This window comes from Heterocephalus glaber, unplaced genomic scaffold (genome assembly GCF_053883595.1).
Source record: "Heterocephalus glaber isolate CG9 unplaced genomic scaffold, H.glaber_assembly_v1.0 deba00001461, whole genome shotgun sequence".
NCBI lineage: Eukaryota > Metazoa > Chordata > Mammalia > Rodentia > Bathyergidae > Heterocephalus > Heterocephalus glaber.
In genome coordinates, this window is record NW_028258308.1 from 17,173,553 (window position 1) to 17,181,256 (window position 7,704).

The window sequence follows — 7,704 nt, forward strand, 5'->3', positions numbered from 1 at the left end:
CTTGCTATGCAGCTCACGCTCCCCTTGAACTCACTATATAGCCCCGGCTAGCCACCACACCCAGCCGTGAGCTCATTTTTACAGATTCCTTGGAAAGGCATCTGGGAACAATATTATTTGAGGTCTTTTGTGTTTATACCTGTTTGTGAACTTTATTCTTGATGATCAGTTTGGCTGGATATAAATTCCTGGCTCACATTTTACTTCCTTGGGTTTTATAAATAAACATATCTTCTGTTATAAAGCAAATGTTGTTAACAAATTTCACACAAATCTTATCTTTAATTTGGGGGGGTCTATTCCCCAAATAAATATCACCTAAGTGATATTCTTCCTCTTTTATTCATAGTAATTTATCTAGGACATATTTCATTATGGGCCACTCTGATTTTCCCAAGTACATGTTTCCTTTCAATACGTAGGTTCAAGTGTCTTTTTATTTTAAGAAAATTTGAATTACAATTTGTTCTAATCTATTGATTTAGTTTCCATCTTCAGGAACTCCAATGATATACTGTTGGATTTTCTTTGCCTGTCTTCTATACCTATCCCTCTTCCCCTGTGGATCAAACCTAAAACCTTAAGAATGTCAGACAAGAGCTCTACCATTAAGCTATACTCCTACCGCCTATATCTACCTTTAAAAAAATCCTTTTATCCCCTTTAGTTTTGTTTTTAAAATTTCCTCCTTTCTAATCCCAATTTCCCTTGCAATGTTTTCTGTGATATCTCTGTGCTCTTGTGTAATTTCCAGCTTAGTCTTAATTTACAAAATACTATTTTCTATTTTTTTCTGTTTTCAGCTCTTATTTGATACATTTCTGCTCAGCTATATCATTTCTGAACCTTTCTATTTCTTATTTATGCTAAGCTTATATAGTTTCTAGTCTTAAAACAATCACTTTGAGCTAGTTTTATATTAGGACACATCTTGTATTTGTATTGAGTCCATGATTTTCTGGCCTTTTCTGGGCCTTCTTATTGGTTGATGCAATATTGAATTCATTTTCCTTAAGGACCATCTTCCTTGGTCCCTTCTCTCTTTTGCCCTGTCCTCATCAATTTAGATTCTATTGCCAGTTTTTTTGTTTTGTTTTTGTTTTTTCTTTCAGGATAGGTCATTTTCCTCCTATAAGAGAGTTTTTGTTGAGTTTCTTCTGAGATCCTTGAGGTCCCACATCACCTCAGTTTTTCTTGGAGTAGAGCCTTTTTGTGTAGGTGAATTTTTGTTGGCAAGGCCTGTGTTCTACAGGTCTCAACAATGGCTTTAAGTCTGATTTTAAAGCTCTCAGTTGACTTTGGCTTGCAAAATTTGATGAAGTACAAGTTTGCAGTTAGTAGCATTACCTATGTTGGGAGTATTTATGACATAAAACCCAGCAAACATAAAGAACAAAAAACTAGAGTCATTTATAGCCAAATGGATCCATATCTAGGCCATACTCTTAAGTGAAATAAATAGGACACACACATGTGTAAATACTGAAGAGTTTCTCTAGTGTGAGAAACTGATAATGTAAATAAGGGTTAAAATGATTAAAATGCATAATTGATAATTTGAAATAGGAAAAAAGTCCCAAAGACGTAGAGGTTAAGGGAGGGGAAGGGGAGAGGAAAGAAGAGAAAGGAAAAATTATGAGAAAAGAAGAAAAATGCAAATGATGTCTATGTAAGTAGGAAAGGGTGGAGGGGTGAAGGGCACACAGGTAATGGGGAAAAAAATAAGACCAAGATACATCATGTACAGGTACAAACATCCAATGATAAATGTAAATGTATTGTATACCTAAAATGTACCAATAAAAGAACTTAAGGAAGAAAAAACAAAACAGCCAACACCAGGAGTCAAGTTTGCTTCTGTTTTGAGGAGCTTATTTATCAGCATATCATCAATTCTTAGCTTTGTTAGGATTCTCATTACCCTTTCCTTAGGTTTTACACCTAGCTGCTAACTTGCAAAGTTCTGAGCTGGTTGTGTTGATATTGGTGGTTTGGTCCTACTCAGTTACTCTGGGGTTCCTGGGGGAAATAGCCATTTAATTTTATTGAAAATATTATCTTCAAGCCGTTTTCTGTTGCTGTCCTATTGCTATGAGTACATGGAAAGATTTATAGTGGTCTTTTGCCAGGACTGGAAATATTTTCTAATGATATTGGCAATAACAATGTGTCTTTATAATAACATTTTCATATTTTTAGTTACAATTTATAGTTTATGTAGTTTTTACTTAATCTCCGTATGAAATAGAGCAGTTATAGTTTCATTCTGTTGATGAGGAAATCAAGGTTTGCAAAAGTCAAATTATTTGCCAATTTACAGCTAATAAATGGCAGAGCTGGAATTTGAATTCATGTCTTCTAACTCAAATCTAGTGATCTATATTAAAGTATAAATATGTTTACCAAAATTCTTAATTTGAACTACTATGTTGTCAAAATCTAGGGCAATAGTCAGATCTTTATCCTCTTAGAACCCTTAGAGGATATCCAAATATTTGAATTGTCATCTTTGCACTGCAACAACTTCTCTCTCTGGTTTCTCCATTTCTGTTAACTTCACCCCACTTTCCTGGGTGCTCCAGATTAAAGCCAGCAAGCAGGGCAAAAAGATGTTCTTGTCATATTATAATTCAAGAATGCCAGAAAGTTGATTTTCTTTTTCCTTTGCCCTCTATATAAATTTCTCTTGGTTCACTGATGTTTGAGATTCCATAATGTATTGCTTTGGCTTAAAAACATGGGAAGGGAAAAAAAAAACACGAGAAGGGAAACAAGTAAGTGCCATACACTATCTTGTTTGTACCCTACATCAACCTCATGCCTTATATCTTTTTATAAATGAAAGAACTGAAGCTCAAAAAGTTAAGAAATTTTTTCGAGGTCACAAGACAAAGTAGATAAAAGGGTGCATAACTAAACCCAATTTGGATTGACTCCAGAATCTGTGATCTGTGATTGACTCCAAAATCCAGGGTATTATTTAATTGGGTCTGGCATGGTGTTAAGTATTTGTCTTAATAGATACTTATTCTTTCTTTTTATTCATTATGTTTATTGGTACATTTTAGGTATACAACATGCTAACATTCATTATTGGGAATTTGTACCTTTACATGATATATCTTGGTTCTCACTTTTTTCCCCATTCCCCCTCCACCCTTCCCTATTTACAAAGACTTTGTTTCCATTTTTTCCTTTTCTCATATTTATTCCTTTTTCTTCTTTCTTTTCCCGGGATTTTTTTTTTTTTTATAAAATGGAGTACTACTCAGCCATAAAGAACGAGAAACTAGAGACATTTATAGCTGAATGGATGCACATTGAGGCCATACTCTTAAGTGAAATAAATAGGACACACGTGTAAATACCAAATAGCTTCTCTGAGATGAGAAACTGAAAGTGTAAATAAGGATCAAAATGTATAATAGAGTGTATGAAATAGATACTTAGGCTTTTTCTTTTTTAGATACTTATTCCTAAGGTAAATCAGTGTGGCACTTGGTGAAGGTGCCCCACTCTCATGTCCTTCTCTTTTCCCACTGCAGTGTAGCCTTCAAGACTTCTGACTGCCTGAGTTTTTTCTTTGGTCCCCAAACCTGCTTTCCTCTAGGAATACTAGTATGCAGACTAAAAGCAGGGATAATTTACTCTTCCATTCCAACCCCAGCATCCCCCAGCCATTGATGGACGAGAATAATGTATAAAAGCCACAGCTCCTTTGGCCCTTCTGTGGGATAAGCATGTATGGACTCCCAGAATTCTCCACCTGGATTAAGCTCCGGTTGTCCACTTCCTGATGCTCTTGATAACCCATTTTTAATTGACTGCCTTCTTTTACCTGTGTTAGTTCCCTACTTCCCTATAGATATTTCTTGGGATATTTTCCAAAATAAACTACCTACCCTTGAATCTTGGTCTCAGAATTCTTAGGGTCTGATTCATTGAAACCCCAACTAAGGCAATCAGCAACATTCTCGATACTGCTTGTCATGACAAGGATCAGCAGACATTGAGATCATCATCCATTGGAATGAACATGCCTCTTCTTTTCTCAAACATATACTAGTTTTTTCTTCACCCATAGCCAGGGATCATATGTTTGTGCATGGACAAATGGGCTGCTGGGTCTAGGGAAGGGGGATAACAATGGACAAAATGTTCTCATGGAGGTTGTACTCTAGTGCCTGCTAGGAGATTTTTGAAAAGAACCAAATGTATCTCCTATAATTGAACAATACATATCTGAAATTTTAGCAGGTATTGGTAGGTTTAACTGCCAGAGGACCAGCTAATTCAAAGACAAATGGATAGAACTCATTCAAACTAAAGCAAATAGAGTAAAAAGATTTTTTTAATTGTATAGATGTATACCCAAATGGCCCAATATTGATGAAGTACTTATATTGGCTTGAAGATCCTCTAAATCACCACTGGGAAAATAATGTATCAAAATAAATAGCATTTCAGTTAAATAAATTGTTTAAAACTCTAAAAAATAAAGTGTACATGATACATCAAAAAATTTTGTTTATGTGAGTCTCATTCCAAGAATATCTCATTATGTATATGCATATATTCCAAAATCTGAAAAAAATCAGAAATCTGAACTTTTTTGGACCCAAGTATTTTAAATAAGGGCTTTTCAACTTATATTGATTTCTAGTTTAATTCCATTATGACCCAAGAACATATTTTGTATGGCTTCGATTCTTTAAAGTATAAGGGCTTATTTAGTGAATTAGAATATGGTCTGTTTTGGTAAATGTTGACTATGCAGTTGAAAGAAATGTGTATTTCGGCTTACACAGTATGCCCAGCGACATTAGCTAGTGATCGCTCTACTCTGTCTAATGGGAAAGCAGCGGACTACAAGAGACTGAACTGTATCTGCCTCTATTTCCAAACAGACTCACGTTCACCTTTCGCTCCAACAGAAAAAGCCAGGACAATTTTATTAATCTTTTTTTTAAAAAAAAGTTAATATAAAATTATAGCAAAAAAAAAGGAGCCTGAACTTTATAGCAACACAGCTGGAACAATCCGCAGCAGTAGCAACAGTGGGACAAGAGATTTAATTTAGTTGATTTTCTGTGGTTGTTGGTTGTTCGCTAGTCTCACGGTGATGGAAGCTGCACATTTTTTCAAAGGGATGGAGAATCTGCTGGAGGTTTGGTTCTCTCGTCAGCAACCCGACACCAACCAGGGATCTGGGGATCTTCGCACTATCCTGAGATCTGAGTGGGATGTACTTTTGAAGGATGTGCAATGTTCAATTATAAGTGTGACAAAAACTGACAAGCAGGAAGCTTGTGTACTCAGTGAGAGTAGCATGTTTGTCTCCAAGAGAAGTTTTGAAGACATGTGGTACCACCCTCTTACTTAAAGCAATGGTTCCCCTATTGAAGTTTGCTAGGGATTACAATGGATTTGACTTGATTCAAAGCTTCTTTTATCCTTATGAGAATTTTATGAAGCCTTCTCACCAAGTGTACCGGCAAGGGAATTTCCAGGAAGAAATAGATTTTCTTAATGCAATTTTCCCAAATGGAGCAGCATATTGTATGAGATGTATGAATTCTGACTGTTGGTACCTGTATACTCTGGATTTCCCAGAAAGTTGAGTCAGCCAGATCAGACCCTGGAAATTCTGATAAGCGAGCTTGACCCAGGAGTTATGGACCAGTTCTACATGAAAGATGGTGTTACTGCAAAGGATGTCACTTGTGAGAGTGGAATTCGTGACCTGATACCAGGTTACGTCATTGATCCCACATTATTCAATCCTTGTGGGTATTTAGTGAATGGAAAGAAATTGGATGGAACTTATTGGACTATTTACATCACTCCAGAACCAGAGTTTTCTTATGTTATCTTTGAAACAAACTTGTCAGACCTCCTATGATGACCTGATCAGGAAAGTTGTGGAAGTCTTCAAGCCAGGAAAATTTGTGACCACCTTGTTTGTTAATCAGAGTTCTAAATATTACACAGTGCTTTCTTCACCCCAGAAGATTGAAAGTTTTATTTCTTTTTATTTTTTATTTTATTTTTTGGTACCAGGGATTGAACTCAGGACCTTGCACTTGCGAGGCAGATACAGTGCCACTGAGCTAAATCCCAGGCCCAAGATTGAAAGTTTTAATTGCCTTGAAAGGTCTTGATTGCCAGAGTGCTATGTTCAGTGATTACAATTTTGTTTTTACCAGTTTTGCTAAGAAGCAGTAACAACAGCGAGTTGATTAAGAAAAATGAAGAAAAAAATGCAAAAAGAGAACACACATAGAAAGTGGTGGCTGCTTTCTAGATGTTGATACCAGGGGCTATGCTTTCCATAACCACCACCTTGTAGTTGCAGAAAGCCCTAGAGGTAATGATAGTGTAATCATTTTGAAGTGTATGCATTGTTAAATCAAGGAGTTAGACATCTTTCGTGAATGCTCTCTTCTGTGTTTAGGTATTCTATGTCACTCTTGCCGTGAAATTGAAGTGCATGTAGAAAAAAACTTTTACTGTATGAAACTTTACAACACTTGTGAAAATAATTCAATTTAGTTCATGCACAGTGCGATATTTCTTCAGGTATTGTCCAAGATTCCCCCAGACAAGTCTTTAATCCTCATTGGGTGTTGGCCTCAGCCTAATAATCTGGGACTGTTCTATTAAATTGCTGCCAGAATTTTACATCCAGTTACCTCCACTTTCTAGAACATATTCTCTAGTAATATTATTGAAACCAATTTCTACTTCATAAAAATGCTTTTGCAACAGCGATTAAAGTTTTTCTTCCATGAGTCAAGTCCTCCTAAGAAAATAATTGCAGTTATTCATTTCATGTATTACCGTTTAATAATTGTTCCTGCATTTGTAGTCCTTGATTTCTTCCCTCACCATGGTGTCTTTTCCCCACCTCCAGGCCCCCAAATAAAAGCAATACACTGTTAAAAAAAAAAAAAAAAGAATGTATATTTTATTGTTGGCTATAATGTTCTTTAATTATCAGTTCAGTCTTGGGCTGGGGATTTAGCTCAGTGGTTCCAGCACCTGCCTCACAAGCTCAAGGTCGCGAGTTCCATATCCGGTACCAAAAACAACAACAACAAAGAAAAACAGGAAGTCCATCAGTTCAGTTTTATTGATTGATCATATTGTTCAAATCTTCTAAATTCTTGTTGATTTTTTGTCTATTAGTTTTTTTCTATACTGAGCTGTAAGTGTTAAAATCTCCAACTAAATTGTGAGTTTAGTCAGGTGTCCTTGAAGTTCTGTCAGTTTTTGTTTCCTGGATTTTGAAGCTTTGTGGTTAGATGCATACGTCTTTAACTACATCATTGTGTGTAGGTTGTGACATGTAAGAAAAGATGCAAGTTTTAAAATGTCAAGGCCAGGAAGAACACTGTAGGATGTGAGAATAACTATTTCAAAGCACCAGTGAATGAGAGGTATGGCATGGCCAGTGAATGAATGACAAATACCATATTGCCAGAGTAAGAGATAAGTGGCAAAGAATCACTAACAAGCCATTAAATTCACCATATTTTGTTATGTTAACCTTTGACCTGAATTATTCACAAGAAAGCTAAGTGAATTATAAGGATCATTTGCTCTATGAAAACAGCTGAGTCAGGTGACTTAGGCTGCAGAGTGTGTCATCTGGGCTGTAGAGCATGATTCTGGAGCCAGTCTGTCTGGCCTGATTTCTAATCC

At 36.0% G+C, this 7,704-nt stretch overlaps 1 pseudogene; it reads left to right on the forward strand.

Annotated features, from left to right (window-relative positions):
- Window positions 1-5,075: 5,075 nt before the first annotated feature.
- Window positions 5,076-6,243, forward strand: LOC101712510 (S-adenosylmethionine decarboxylase proenzyme pseudogene; annotated as a pseudogene).
- The last annotated feature ends 1,461 nt before the right edge of the window (window positions 6,244-7,704 follow it).